Consider the following 16461-nt stretch of genomic DNA (forward strand, 5'->3'; position numbering starts at 1 on the left):
TCAAACTTAGTCAAACTTAACAGATAGTCCCGAGACCACTAGACTTGGTAAAATACATATTCAAACCTTGATCATTGGTATTGAAGAGTATGGTGACATACTAGTGCTGGTGAAATTTGAGACCAATTGGATTGTCAAATTGAGAAAACATAGCCATACAGGTATACAACACATGTCCATCACGCGCCATACTTAGATTTGTAATCTGATTGTTGCATTTGAAGAGAGTAATGAAAGGTTAATTTTGGTAAATTATGGTCAAAATCAGACGGTTAGATTTAAGGAAAGATGCAGTCAAAGTTTACTAAAAGTTGGTCAAACATGGTCAAACTTAATAGATAGTCCCAAGGCCACTGGACTTGGTGAAATTCACATTCAAACTTTGATCATTGGTATTGAAGAGTACAGTGACATATTAGTTTTGGTAAATTTGAGACCAATTGAATGGTCAAATTAGGAGAACATAGCCATACAAGTACACAACACATGTCCATTACGCACCATACTTAGATTTAAAATCTAACCGTTAGATTTGAAGAGTGTATTGAATGGTTAATTTTAGTAAATTATGGTCACAATCAGACGGTTGAATTTAGAGAAATACACGGTCAAAGTTTAGTTAAAGTGGGTCAAACTTAGTCAAACTTAATAGATAGTCCCGACACCACTAGACTTGGTAAAATACATATTCAAACCTTGATCATTAGTATTGAAGAGTATGGTGACATATTAGTGCTGGTGAAATTTGAGACCAATTGGATTATCAAATTGAGAAAACATAGCCAAACAGGTATACAACACATGTCCATCACGCGCCATATTTAGATTTGAAATCTAATTGTTGGATTTCAAGAGTGTAATGAAAGGTTAATTTTGGTAAATTATGGTCACAATCAGACGGTTAGATTTAAGGAAAGATGCGGTCAAAGTTTACTTAAAGTTGGTCAAACTTAATAGATAGTCCCACGGCCACTGGACTTGGTGAAATTCACATTCAAACTTTGATCATTGGTATTGAAGAGTACAGTGACATATTATTTTTGATAAATTTGAGACCAATTGAATGGTCAAATTAGGAGAACATAGCCATACAAGTACACAACACATGTCCATTACGCACCATACTTAGATTTAAAATCTAACCGTTAGATTTGAAGAGTGTATTGAATGGTTAATTTTAGTAAATTATGGTCACAATCAGACGGTTGAATTTAGAGAAATACACGATCAAAGTTTAGTTAAAGTGGGTCAAACTTATTTAAACTTAATAGATAGTCCCGAGACCACTAGACTTGGTAAAATACATATTCAAACCTTGATCATTGATATTGAAGAGTATGGTGACATATTAGTGCTGGTGAAATTTGAGACCAATTGGATTGTTAAATTGAGAAAACATAGCCATACAGGTATACAACACATGTCCATCACGCGCCATACTTAGATTTGAAATCTAATTGTTGGATTTCAAGAGTGTAATGAAAGGTTAATTTTGGTAAATTATGGTCACAATCAGACGGTTAGATTTAAAGAAAGATGCGGTCAAAGTTTACTTAAAGTTGGTCAAATATGGTCAAACTTAATAGATAGTCCCAAGGCCACTGGACTTGGTGAAATTAACATTCAAACTTTGATCATTCGTATTGAAGAGTACAGTGACATATTAGTTTTGGTAAATTTGAGACCAATTGAATGGTCAAATTAGGAGAACATAGCCATACAAGTACACAACACATGTCCATTACGCACCATACTTAGATTTAAAATCTAACCGTTAGATTTGAAGAGTGTATTGAATGGTTAATTTTAGTAAATTATGGTCACAATCAGATGGTTGAATTTAGAGAAATACACGGTCAAAGTTTAGTTAAAGTGGGTCAAACTTAATAGATAGTCCCAAGACCACTAGACTTGGTAAAATACATATTCAAACCTTGATCAGTGGTATTGAAGAGTATGGTGACATATTAGTGCTGGTGAAATTTGAGACCAATTGGATTGTCAAATTGAGAAAACTTAGCCATACAGGTATACAACACACGTCCATCACGCGCTATACTTAGATTTGAAATCTAATTGTTGGATTTCAAGAGTGTAATGAAAGGTTAATTTTGGTAAATTATGGTCACAATCAGACGGTTAGATTTAAAGAAAGATGCGGTCAAAGTTTACTTAAAGTTGGTCAAACATGGTCAAACTTAATAGATAGTCCCAAGGCCACTGGACTTGGTGAAATTCACATTCAAACTTTGATCATTGGTATTGAAAAGTACAGTGACATATTAGTGTTGGTAAATTTGAGACCAATTGAATGGTCAAATTAGGAGAACATAGCCATACAAGTACACAACACATATCCATTACGCACCATGCTTAGATTTGAAATCTAACCATTAGATTTGAAGAGTGTATTGAATTATTAATTTTAGTAAATCATGGTCACAATCAGACGGTTGGATTTTAAGAAATGCGCGGTCAAAGTTTAGTTAAAATTGGTCAAATCTAGTCAAACTTAATAGATGGTCCCGAGATTACTGGACTTGGTGAAATTCATATTCAAACCTTGATCATTGGTATTGAAGAGTACGGTGACGTGTTGGTGTTGGTGAAATTTGAGACCAATTGGATGGACAAATTGAGAAAACATAGCAATACAAGTACACAACTCATGTCCATCATGCGCCACACATATATTTGAAATATAACCGTTAGATTTGAAGAGTGTAATAAATGGTTAATTTTGGTAAATTATGGTCAAAATCAAACGGTTGGATTTATAGAAAGGCGTAGTCAAAGTTTGCTTAAAGTTGGTCAAACGTTGTCAAACTTAATAGATAGTCCCAAGACCACTGGACTTGGTGAAAATCATATTCAAACCTTCATAACTGGTATTGAAGAGTATGGTGATGTATTGGTGTTGATGAAATTTGAGACCAATTGGATGGTCATATTAAGATAACATAGCCATACAGGTACACAACACATGTCCATCATGCACCACGCTTAGATTTGAAATCGAACCGTTAGATTTGAAGAGTGTAATGAATAATTAATTTTAGTAAATTATGGTCACAGTCAGACGATTGGATTTAGAGAAAGGCACAGTCAAAGTTTAGTTAAAGTTGGTCAAATCAGCTCAAACTTAATAGATGGTCCCGAAACCATTGGCTTGTTGAAATTCATATTCAAACCTTGATCATTGGTATTGAGGAGTACAGTGAAATATTGGTGTTGGTGAAATTTGTGACCAATTGGATGGTCAAATTGAGAGAACATAGCAATATAAGTACACAACACATTTCCATCACGTGCCATACTTAGATTTGAAATCTAACTATTAGATTTGAAGAGTGTAATGAATGGTTAATTTTAGAAAATTATGGTCACAATCACACGGTTGAATTTAGAGAAATGCACGATCAAAGTTTAGTTAAAGTTGGTCAAACTTAGTCAAACTTAATAGATGGTCCCAAAACCATTGGCTTGTTGAAATTCATATTCAAACCTTGATCATTAGTATTGAGGAGTACAGTGAAATATTGGTGTTGGTGAAATTTGAGACCAATTGGATGGTCAAATTGAGAGAACATAGCAATATAAGTACACAACACATTTCCATCACGTGCCATACTTAGATTTGAAATCTAACTATTAGATTTGAAGAGTGTAATGAATGGTTAATTTTAGTAAATTATGGTCACAATGAGACGGTTGAATTTAGAGAAATGCACGGTCAAAATTTAGTTAAAGTTGGTCAAACTTAATAGATAGTCCCGAGACCACTGGACTTGGTGAAATACATATTCAAGCCTTGATCATTGGTATTGAAGAGTATGGTGACATATTGGTGCTGGTGAAATTTGAGACCAATTGGATTGTCAAATTGAAAAAACATAGCCATACAGGTATACAAGACATGTCCATCATGCGCCATACTTAGATTTGAAATCTAATTATTGAATTTGAAGAGTGTAATGAAAGGTTAATTTTGGTAAATTATGGTCACAATCAGACGATTAGATTTAAAGAAAGATGCGGTCAAAGTTTACTTAAAGTTGGTCAAACGTAGTCAAATTTAATAGATAGTCCCAAGGCCACCGGACTTGGTGAAATTGATATTCAAACTTTGATCATTGGAATTGAAGTGTACAGTGACATATTAGTGTCGGTGAAATTTGAAGCCAATTGAATGGTCAAATTGAGAGAACATAGCCATACAAGTACACAACACATGTCCATTACGCACCATACTTAGATTTAAAATCTAACCGTTAGATTTGAAGAGTGTATTGAATGGTTAATTTTAGTAAATTATGGTCACAATCAGACGGTTGAATTTAGAGAAATACACGGTCAAAGTTTAGTTAAAGTGGGTCAAACTTAGTCAAACTTAATAGATAGTCCCGAGACCACTAGACTTGGTAAAATACATATTCAAACCTTGATCATTGGTATTGAAGAGTATGGTGACATATTAGTGCTGGTGAAATTTGAGACCAATTGGATTGTTAAATTGAGAAAACATAGCCATACAGGTATACAACACATGTCCATCACGCGCCATACTTAGATTTGAAATCTAACCCTTAGAATTGAAGAGTGTAATAAATTGTTAATTTTGGTAAATTATGGTCAAAATCAAACGTTTGGATTTATAGAAAGGCGTAGTCAAAGTTTACTTAAAGTTGGTCTAACGTTGTCAAACTTAATAGATAGTCTCAAGACCACTGGACTTGGAGAAAATCATATTCAAACCTTCATAACTGGTATTGAAGAGTATGGTGATGTATTGGTGTTGATGAAATTTGAGACCAATTGGATGGTCAGATTAAGATAACATAGCCATACAGGTACACAACACATGTCCATCACGCACCATGCTTAGATTTGAAATCTAACTGTTAGATTTGAAGAGTGTAATGAATAATTAATTTTAGTAAATTATGGTCACAATCAGATTATTGGATTTAGAGCAAGGCACGGTCAAAATTTAGTTAAAGTTGGTCAAATCTGCTTAAACTTAATAGATGGTCCCGAAACCATTGGCTTGGTAAAATTCATATTCAAACCTTGATCATTGGTATTGAGGAGTACAGTGACATATTAGTGTTGGTGAAATTAGAGACCAATAGGATGGTCAAATTGAGAGAACATAGCAATATAAGTACACAACACATTTCCATCACGTGCCATACTTAGATTTGAAATCTAACTATTAGATTTGAAGAGTGTAATGAACGGTTAATTTTAATAAATTATGGTCACAATCAGACGATTGGATCTAGAGAAAGGCACGGTCAAAGTTTAGTTAAAGTTGGTCAAATCAGCTCAAACTTAATAGATGGTCCCGAAACCATTGGCTTGTTGAAATTCATATTCAAACCTTGATCATTGGTATTGAGGAGTACAGTGACATATTAGTATTGGTGAAATTTGAGACCAATTGGATTGTCAAATTGAGAGAACATAGCAATATAAGTACACAACACATTTCCATCACGTGCCATACTTAGATTTGAAATCTAACTATTAGATTTGAAGAGTGTAATGAATGGTTAATTTTAGTAAATTATGGTCACAATCAGACGGTTGAATTTAAAGAAATGCACGGTCAAAATTTAGTTAAAGTTGGTCAAACTTAGTCAAACTTAATAGATGGTCCCGAGACCACTGGACTTGGTGAAATACATATTCGAACCTTGATCATTGGTATTGAAGAGTATGGTGACATATTGGTGCTGGTGAAATTTGAGACCAATTGGATTGTCTGATTGAGAAAACATAGCCATACAGGTATATAACACATGTCCATCACGCACCATACTTAGATTTGAAATCTAATTGTTGGATTTCAAGAGTGTAATGAATGGTTAGTTTTGGTAAATTATGGTCACAATCAGACGGTTAGATTTAAAGAAAGATGCGGTCAAAGTTTACTTAAAATTGGTCAAACGTGGTTAAACTTAATAGATAGTCTCAAAACCACTAGACTTGGTGAAATTCATATTCAAACTTTGATCATTGGTATTGAAGAGTACAGTGACATATTAGTATTGGTGAAATTTGAGATCAATTGAATGGTCAAATTGAGATAACATAGGCATACAAGTACACAACACATGTCCATTATGCACCATGCTTAGATTTGAAATCTAACTGTTAGATTTGAAGAGGGTAATGAATGGTTAATTTTAGTAAATTATGGTCACAATCAGAGGTTGGATTTAGAGAAAGGCGTGGTCAAAATTTAGTTAAAATTGGTCAAATCTGGTCAAACTTAATAGATGTTCCCGAGACCACTGGACTTGGTGAAATTCATATTCAAACCTTGATCATTGGTATTGAAGAGTACGGTGATGTACTGGTGTTGGTGAACTTTGAGGCCAATTGGATTGTCAAATTGAGAAAACGTAGCCATACAAGTACACAACTCGTGTCCATTATGCGCCATACATAGATTTGAAATCTAACCGTTAGATTTGAAGAGTGTAATGAATAATTAATTTTAGTAAATTATGGTCACAATCAAACGATTGGATTTAGAGAAAGGAACGGTCAAAGTTTAGTTAAAGTTGGTCAAATCAGCTCAAACTTAATTGGTGGTCCTGAAACCATTGGCTTGGTGAAATTCATATTTAAACCTTGATCATCGGTATTGAGGAGTACAGTGACATATTAATGTTGGTGAAATTTGAGACCAATTGGATGATCAAATTGAGAGAACATAGCAATATAAGTACACAACACATTTCCATCACGTGCCATACCTAGATTTGAAATCGGACTATTAGATTTGAAGAGTGTAATGAATGGTTAATTTTAGTAAATTATGGTCATAATCAGACGATTGGATTTAGAGAAAGGCACGGTCAAAGTTTATTTAAAGTTGGTCAAATCAGCTCAAACTTAATAGATGGTCCCAAAACCATTGGCTTGTTGAAATTCATATTCAAACCTTGATCATTGGTATTGAGGAGTACAGTAACATATTAGTGTTGGTGAAATTTGAGACCAATTGGATGGTCAAATTGAGAGAACATAGCAATATAAGTACACAACACATTTCCATCACATGCCATACTTAGATTTGAAATCTAACTATTATATTTGAAGAGTGTAATGAATGGTTAATTTTGGTAAATTATGGTCACAATCAGACGGTTAGATTTAAAGAAAGATGCGGTCAAAGTTTACTTAAAATTGGTTAAGCGTGGTTAAACTTAATAGATAGTCCCAAGACCACTAGACTTGGTGAAATTCATATTCAAACTTTAATCATTGGTATTGAAGAGTACCGTGACATATTAGTATTGGTGTAATTTGAGATGAATTGAATGGTCAAATTGAGATAACATAGCCATACAAGTACACAACACATGTCCATTACGCACCATGCTTAGATTTGAAATCTAACTGTTAGATTTGAAGAGGGTAATAAATGGTTAATTTTAGTAAATTATGGTCACAATCAGAGGTTGGATTTAGAGAAAGGCGTGGTCAAAGTTTAGTTAAAATTGGTCAAATTTGGTCAAATTTAATAGATGGTCCCGAGACCACTGGACTTGGTGAAATTCATATTCAAACCTTGATCATTGGTATTGAAGAGTACGGTGATGTACTGGTGTTGGTGAACTTTGAGGCCAATTGGATTGTCCAATTGAGAAAACGTTGCCATATAAGTACACAACTCATGTCTATCACGCGCTATACATAGATTTGAAATCTAACCGTTAGATTTGAAGAGTGTAATGAATGGTTAATTTTGGTAAATTATGGTCAAAATCAAACGGTTGGATTTATACTTGGTGAAAATCATATTCAAACCTTCATAACTGGTATTGAAGAGTATTGTGACGTATTGGTGTTGATGAAATTTGAGATAACATAGTTATACAAGTACACAACACATGTCCATCATGTGCCATGCTTAGATTTGAAATCTAACCATTAGTTTTGAAGAGTGTAATGAAAGTTTAATTGTGGTAAATTATTGTCACAATCAGACGGTTGGATTTAGAGAAATGCGCAGTCAAAGTTTAGTTAAATTTGGTCAAACCCAATCAAACTTAATAGATGGTTCCAAGACCACTAGACTTGGTGAAACTAGGTTTACTGGGAAAGTTTTTAGTGGATTATTGGGTATTGGAATAGTTGTTAGAAAATGTCAATGAATAAATAATTTTGAAAGATGATGAACATCATGTTAACAATGACTTAGGTAAAGTTGATTCAGCAAAATGATAAAAAAATTTATTATTTTGGCTCATATATCATGTAATATCATTTTTTATTTTAATCAATTTGAATATGTATGTTGTAAATATATTTTCATTTGATTTATTTAGTTACTTTTGGTAAATATTAAATTGATGATTGAATTGGTTATTAGTTGAATATATTATGAATTTATAATGAATATACCTTTCATTTATTTATAATGAATTTATTAATTTGGTAAATATTGACTAATGCCTTTCTTATGACACATGATACAGAAAAAACCAAAATTGATTTATGATACGATTCATATTTTAATAACTATGGGTATTAGTTAATATTTTGAGTTGAATCAGAACTTTCTCGATTTTTGTTATTTTATCGATTTCGAGTTTCAAATGGGTAACATTATGATTTAGGAGTATTTTGAAGCAACAAGCCCTCCCTTGTCTCATTCTTTCTTTTTTCTTTTTAGTGCATTTGAGAGTTTTAAATTACTTTAGAGGTTTCAATGTTATTTTGGTCATTATATAAGTTTAGGGGTATTTTGGTCATTTTGACATGATTAATGGAATTTTAATAATTTCATATATTTTAAAGGAATTTATGTCATTTTAAATAGTTTAAGAGGCATTTGGAGGATTTGATAAAAAAAATCATATTATATCAAAATTATTTTGGTCACGTATTAGTGACGACAATCTTTGTCTTCATTAAAACTCCCTTATAGTGACAACCTAATTCGTTATTAATATATAATCTGCTTTCCTCCAATAATTCCCACCACTTTGTGAGAGTGAAATTTTTTTCCCTCCATTATATTTTGGTAGATATATTTCTGACTACATTTTGTGTCGTTGCTAAAAGGTGACTATCAGAGACGACAAATTATATCGTCGCTAATTGCCTTCTAATAGCTACGACCAATGTGTCGTCGCTGATAAATAAATCGTATATATAATATATCTACTATATATTTTTGGCCACATATCTACAACGAATCACAAGGTCGTCACTAAAGATGATTATTAGCGACGGTAGATGTCGTTGTTAAAATAAACCTTATTTTAGTGACATAAATGTCGTCACTACAAAATTTATTATCGTTGCTGTAAGAACCAAGTGCAAGACTTCTGGACCTTAGGTCACTTGGGCTCACAATTTATTTGTAGTGGGCTTAAGTATTTCCTACAATGGGTCGTTCTCGGCAAAGAGATTCAAAGTAACACTCAGTTGGTACCCTCTCCTTCACTGTTTTCTCTCAATTTTTCTGAACCCCTTCTTCTCCCAACTTTTTTCTATTTATAGCCAAGGTTAGTGGGGAGATCATGATTACAGTCACCGTTAGTGCTACTGAAGGTCCAGTATTATCTGGTTAAAGTGGTTGTTTAGGTGAAAGGGCGGTGCAGCATTTATGATCTTGGAACTTGGTTCCATTTTCACCGATTATGTTCGGCAACTCACGTTCCCGTGCATATCATGACCTTCCCGGATATGACTCATACGCTCTACCGGGAAAGATTAACTGGTCAACTCTGGGAACTCAATACCCAAAACTTGTTTTTACTCTAAGGCAGTTTCAAGAAGGGCATAAGGTAACTGGAACTTTCTGCTGGGCCTGCGCCCAAGGCCGGTATGGGCTTGGGCCTGGGGCCTAGATGGGTCTGGGCCCAAGGCCAGTATGGGCTTTGGAAGCTCGGTGCCGTACAATAACCCCCCCTTGATTCATACTCGGTCGCCGAGAAGAATCAAGGAGCTGCCTGGGCCTTTTGACCTCGGGAATCTTCTAGCGTGGGACTTCTGGCTGTCACTTCTTATTAATATTCATCTCAAAAGACGCGCCGTTTCGCGGCGCCAGGCGCAGTCGTCATTATTGCCTGACGGTTCGTGAACCGAAGCGGCGCTCAAATCGGTTACGCTTGGCATTCGTTGGGTCGCTCGTAGGCTGTGCCCATTTATTGCTTGATTAAGCGTTTCTTCTTCCCCCATTTCTTTTGGCTCTATAAATAGTCCTTCTCCAAACACCATTCCATTTTTCCTTCGCCTCTGATCTTTAGTGCTTACTCTCTGCCGATCACCTTTCTGTGCGCTTGCTTGCTCAGCGTTCTTTTCCTCCTTAGAACCCAAAGTAAGTCTTTCTTCCCCTTCCTGTTCCTTCAGCTTTGTTTCTTTGAATTCACTCTTGTAGTTTTAGGCTTTATAGATGGGTTATTCTTACCTTCTAGAAACCCCGGCTGCTTTGGCCACCTTTAGGAGTAAATTTAGTATTCCCAATGACGTGGACGTGGCTTACTGCCATGAGAGTGATATGGAACTCCACCGAGGGCAGGGTACAGCCTTCTTTCCTTTGATGTCCATTTTAGAAGGTGGGGTTAGGTTCCCCGTAGATCCCCTCTTAATAAGCACACTCACTTACTACGGGCTGTGCCCCGACCAGCTTCCCCCCAATTTTTACCGGGTAGTTAGTTGTGTCAGCAAGTTGAACCATACCTTTGACTTACAATTAGACCACCATGATATTAACCAAATGTACAGCCTCTGTGGGAGCAAATCCACCAATTATTACTTAAAGACAAGGGATGCTCGGGTACGGCTGATATCGTGCCTACCCGATTCGAACAGGAACTCCGCCGGGGAGTTCGTCAGGGTGCGCGGCAATTGGTTTGCCGGGGAGATCCCTTGCCCCCTCACACGGCGTGAAGTGGGTTCGTACCATCCCCTTCTTATAATTGTTTGAGCAAAAAATTTTTTATTGTTAAAGGCTAATGCGTCACCTGTTCTTTTGCAGACGGCAAAGTGTTTGTTCAGGACCTCAGAGCCGTCCACACCAGGGACTTAAACTTCGTCCTCCGTTCCGAGATCTACGTGCATTGGGACGGGCAACTCCGGGCCTCACACCTGATCCTCGGAGTGGAACCGGTCTACTCTACTTGGCAGCCTTTCAAGCAGGCGCTGATAGTTGACAGCCCCCTGCTATCGTACATAGACGTCCGGTACGTGAATTTTTTGCCGCCGAAGCTTACAACCGGGGAAGCGAGGGAATTTGGTCGGCGGTTCACTGCCGCGGACGAACTAGTTCCCCTGCGAGACGATTCCGCTGAACGGGTATCTCAGCGCCTTAGAGAGAGAGCTCACGAAGCCATACAACAAGGGGACCAAGCCCAAGAGCAGCCCCATCCCGAGGATCCACCCGCCGAGCCTCAACAGCAAGTGATAGAAGCGGCTAACTTGCTAGCTGAAGCGATCCAGCCCGGGGCAAGAATGGTGGCAAGGAGAGTCATGACCCTTGACCGGTTCGTGCCTGGTGCCCGGTCGATCAACCAGCCCCCGCCTACTCAGGGTCGGGGTCCAGTTTCTCAGCCTCCTCCCCCCTCGCAGTCCGGACGGGCCCGGAAGAAACAGAAAGTAACCGAGCAACCTTCCACGGGCCCGGGGGATGCCGCAGTCCAGACTCCTCCCCGACCAACAAGGGGAATTGTCATCCGCGAGCCGCCAACCGAAGCTGGCGCGGGGGGCGCGTCCTCCTCCCAAGTGGCTCCAGCGTGGGAGCCAAAGTTCCTTCTGGACGGCAAGCCATTGCCCTCAACCGCCTCTGTTCGGATGTGGGATAAGGGTGAGGGCGGCCGTATTGCCCAAACCTTGGCTGAAGCTCTCCAACTTCCCGAGGACGTGCACGCCTTTGATGATGGGTCCGAGGAGTCTGTGGGGCGCCGGTTAGAGTGGCACGCCATTGCGGTAATTCTTTTGTCTATTTACTCCATATAGATTTCCTTTTGTTTCTTTGCTAACCTTCGTGCTTGCTAGGCCGCTCAACTGGCTCACATTGTGGCTGCCCGGGCATGGAAGCTTGATGAGGAAAATGAGCGCAAGAAGGGGGCGCGGGAGTCAGCAGTAAAAACGGCTAAGGAAAAGCTGAAGATTGCTGAGGCTGCTGAGAAGAAGGCTGCTGTTGCGGAGAAGTTCCGGGCATTGGCCGAAAAAAGGAATGCAGAGCTCCTGGCCAAGCAAAATGAGATGGAACTCAAACTAGCCGAAGCCCTCAGCCTCAACACTTCCAATGCCGAGGAGATAGCCGATCTCCGGGCAGGCTTGGCGGCCGCGGAGCAAAAGTGGTACGACGTAGGCTTTGCCGACGCCGAGAATTCCGCAGAGCCGGTGGTGGCTCGGGCTCGGCATATGGGCTTCGAGGCCGGGTGGTTTGCCGCTCTTCAGGCAATGGGAGTTCCTGAAGATTCGTCGTTGAGAGACCCCGGCCAGATTCCATTTCCGAACCCTGTACCTGCCGTCCAGAACGCCCCGGCTGCTTTTGACGAGGAGGAGACGGCCAGTATGAGGGAGTTGGTTGAGCAAATCGTTTCTCACGTCGAGCCCGAGGAAATGGAAGCCACGAGCATACCTACCGTGCAGGAGCTTCTTGGTGAGGGCCAGCCTTTTCTCCTGACCGTCCAGCAAGAAGTGCCACCACCGACCCAACCTCCCAGCTGATTTTACTTTTAATTATTAGCTTATTTTTATTTTATTTTTATTTGCCTATGTCACCGGGATGTGGTGATTGAACAATTGCTTTAACTTATCGGTATTATTTGCCCATGTCACCGGGATGTGGTGATTGAACAATTGCTTTTACCTGTTGGTATTATTTGCCCATGTCACCAGGATGTGGTGATTGAACAATTGCTTTTACCTGTTTAATTAGCAGTCCGTTTTCTTTTTCCGTTTCAACTTGTTGAATGAAATTATATCTGTTTGTGTTTTGCTTGAATTATACCCGTGCTATGGCCGCTTAATAGAATGGTACCCCCGAAAACCTGTTGTGCGGCGCTGTGGGTAATTTTGAGAGCGCTATTGGACTTAGTTTTTGCAAAAGGGTTAGGTTTTTATCCGATTTTGGTTTAACCGAGAATTGTGTTTTCGTCCTTTGAGTATTTGTTTGCAAAGTTCCCGCTTGACCAGATATTTGATTTTAACCGAGAATCAAATTTCTGTCCTTATAGATTTATTTGTAAGGTTTTCACCTGCTCGGCGATATTGATCGAGCCGAGGGTCAGGTTTCTGTCCTTAGGATTTATTCGTAAGGTTTTCACCTGCTCGGCGATATTGATCGAGCCGAGGGTCAAGTTTCTGTCCTTAGGATTTATTCGTAAGGTTTTCACCTGCTCGGCGATATTGATCGAGCCGAAGGTCAGGTTTCTGTCCTTAGAGTTTATTCGTAAGGTTTTCACCTGCTCGGCGACGTTGATCGAGCCGAGGGTCAGGTTTCTGTCCTTAGGATTTATTCGTAAGGTTTTCACCTGCTCGGCGATATTGATCGAACCGAGGGTCAGGTTTCTGTCCTTAGAGTTTATTCGTAAGGTTTTCACCTGCTCGGCGATGTTGATCGAGCCGAGGGTCAGGTTTCTGTCCTTAGAGATTTATCGGCGATTCTCTCGGTGTGCGGTTACAGAGTCAAAAACAGCATAGACAAAAAAGTTCATCATGCTCTTAATCTTAATAGAATACAAGTTCTGGCTTACATCGACGATTACGCGTAGAATTTCTTCAGGTTGTTAGCGTTCCATGGTCGGGGGAGCGGTCTCTCGTCCAGGTCTTCCAAGTAGTAGGCCCTTGCACCTGCGATGGCTGTGACTCTGTATGGTCCCTCCCAGCTCTGAGCAAGCTTCCCTGCAGCCATGTCCCGCATGTTCCCCACAACCCTTCTTAACACTAATTCCCCGGCACTGAATTCCCTGGCCTTTACATTTCGGTTGTACCTTTGGGCCAGCTTCTGCTGATACTCGGCAAGACGTACGGTCGCGACCTCCCTGCATTCTTCTAGTCAATCCAAATGCTCCATCATCAGGTCGGCGTTCTGTACGGGGTCAAACCCGGCGACCCGTGCACTGCATAAGCTCACCTCGGTTGGTATCACTGCTTCTGCCCCGTATGCCAGAGAAAACGGGGTTTCCCCCGTGGATCTCCTGGGGGTCGTGCGGTAGGCCCATAAAACATTGGGTAGTTCTTCTGCCCATCTTCCTTTCGCTCCATCCAACCTTCGCTTGAGCCCGTTCAAAATAGTCTTGTTTACTGCTTCAGCTTGGCCGTTGCTCTGGGGGTATGCCGGGGTTGAATACTTGTTCTTGATGCCGAGCTCGCTGCAAAAGGTCCAAAAAGCGTTGCTGTCGAACTGTAGCCCGTTGTCTGTCACTAGCGAATCCGGCACCCCAAACCTTGTAACTATGTTTTTCCACACGAATTTTTTCACGTCAGTATCCCGGATATTGGCCAAGGCTTCAGCTTCAGCCCACTTTGTGAAGTAATCCACAGCCACCAGTACAAATCGGCGGTTCCCCGTTGCTCGGGGGAATGGCCCGAGGATGTCAAGCCCCCATTGTGCAAATGGCCACGGGCTGCTGACAGGATTTAGATGTCCTGCCGGCTGATGGATCATTGGGGCGTGCTTTTGACATTGTTCGCAACTCCGAACGTATTTGGCGGCGTCCTTCTGCATCTGTGGCCATCAAAACCCCTGCGTCATTGCCCTGTGTGCTAGAGATCATCCCCCAGCATGTCCGCCGCACACTCCTTCATGCAGCTCGGTTAGAAGCTCCTTGACTCTTTCAGGATGCAGGCACAAGAGGTAAGGGCCCGCGAAGGACCTTCTGTACAACTTTCGGTCCGAAGACAACCAGTACCTAGGAGCCATTCGTCGAATCTTGTTGGCCTCGGCCTCATCCTCTGGAACTTTATCTTCGGAAAGAAAGTCTATGATCGGGTTCATCCAGCATGGTCCGGCCACCGTCACCTGCACAACCTCTACTCCGGCCTGGTCGAGAGCAGTCTTCACACAGATGCTTGGCTCCCTTATAAGTTCTATCGTGATAAGCCTCGGCGTGTCCTCGGTAGCCGATGAGGCTAGCGTGGCAAGAGAGTCAGCATGCTTGTTTTGTGACCGGGCTACCTGGGATATCTTTATCGTTCCAAACTGACCGATAATTTGCTTTGCCGTACTTAGATAAGCTTTCATTCGGGGATCCCGAGCCTCGAAGTCTCCAGTGATCTGATAAACAACCAGCCGAGAGTCCGAGTAGATCTCCATGTCCTTTGCGCCCAGATGCAATACTGCCCTCAATCCGGCTAGTAGGGCTTCATATTCGGCTTCGTTGTTCGAGGCTTTGAACCCCAATCTGAAGGAGTGTTCCAGTCGTATGCCTTCAGGGGTGACTATGACAATACCAGCCCCGGCTTCCATAGCATTTGATGCGCCGTCCACAAATAACCTCCACGGACGAATCTCCGCACTACAGATTACCTTGCCTTCATTCTTGGGTGTAAATTCCGCGATGAAATCAGCGAGAACCTGTCCCTTCACCGAGCTTCTAGGTCGGTATCTTATGTCAAACGATCCCAACCGAGTCCCCCATTTAGCAATCCGTCCTGTGAAGTCGGATCTCTTCAACAGTGATTGCAATGGATACTCGGTGAGGACAAACACTGTGTGTGCCTGAAAGTAGTGTGGTAACTTCCTCGTGGCGTGCACCAGGGCCAAAACCAACTTTTCAAGAGGCAGGTACCTTGTCTCGGCATCGACCAAGGTTTTGCTCACGTAATACACCAGCATTTGCACTCCCCGGTCCCTTAGTAACACAGCACTTACGGCATGATCGGTGACTGCAAGGTACATAAACAGATCCTCCCCGGGCTCCGGGGCCGTCAACCTCGGTGCCTTTGCCAAATATTCCTTTAGTTCTCGAAAAGCTTCATCGCAGCTCTCGTGCCACTGAAACCCCTTCCACTTCTTCAGAAGTTGATAGAATGGCCGGCAGCGATCGGCAAACTTGGAGATGAATCGGTTCAGGGCGGCCAGCATCCCAGTGAGCACTTGCACCTCCTTAGGATTGCTCGGTGGTTTGAGGCGATTGACGGCCTCTATTTGGTCGGGGTTAGCCTCTATTCCCCGAGTGGAGATCAGATAACCCAGGAACTTGCCAGCCCCCACTCCGAAAGTGCACTTTTCGGCATTCAGGCGCAGCTTGTGTCGTCGCAGTATCTCGAATACTCCCCGAAGGTCTTCAGTATGCAGCGACTCTTTCCTGCTTTTTACCACCATGTCGTCGATATAAACTTCAACCATGCATCCAATTTTTTCCCGGAACATCCTTGTCATCATACGCTGGTAGGTGGCCCCGGCATTCTTTAATCCAAACGGCATGACCTCGTAGTGATAGTTTGCGTTTGGGGATATAAATGCTGTCTTTTCTCGGTCCT

The sequence above is a fragment of the Quercus robur genome, chromosome 4 (genome assembly GCF_932294415.1).
Source record: "Quercus robur chromosome 4, dhQueRobu3.1, whole genome shotgun sequence".
In the NCBI taxonomy this organism is placed as follows: Eukaryota; Viridiplantae; Streptophyta; class Magnoliopsida; order Fagales; family Fagaceae; genus Quercus; species Quercus robur.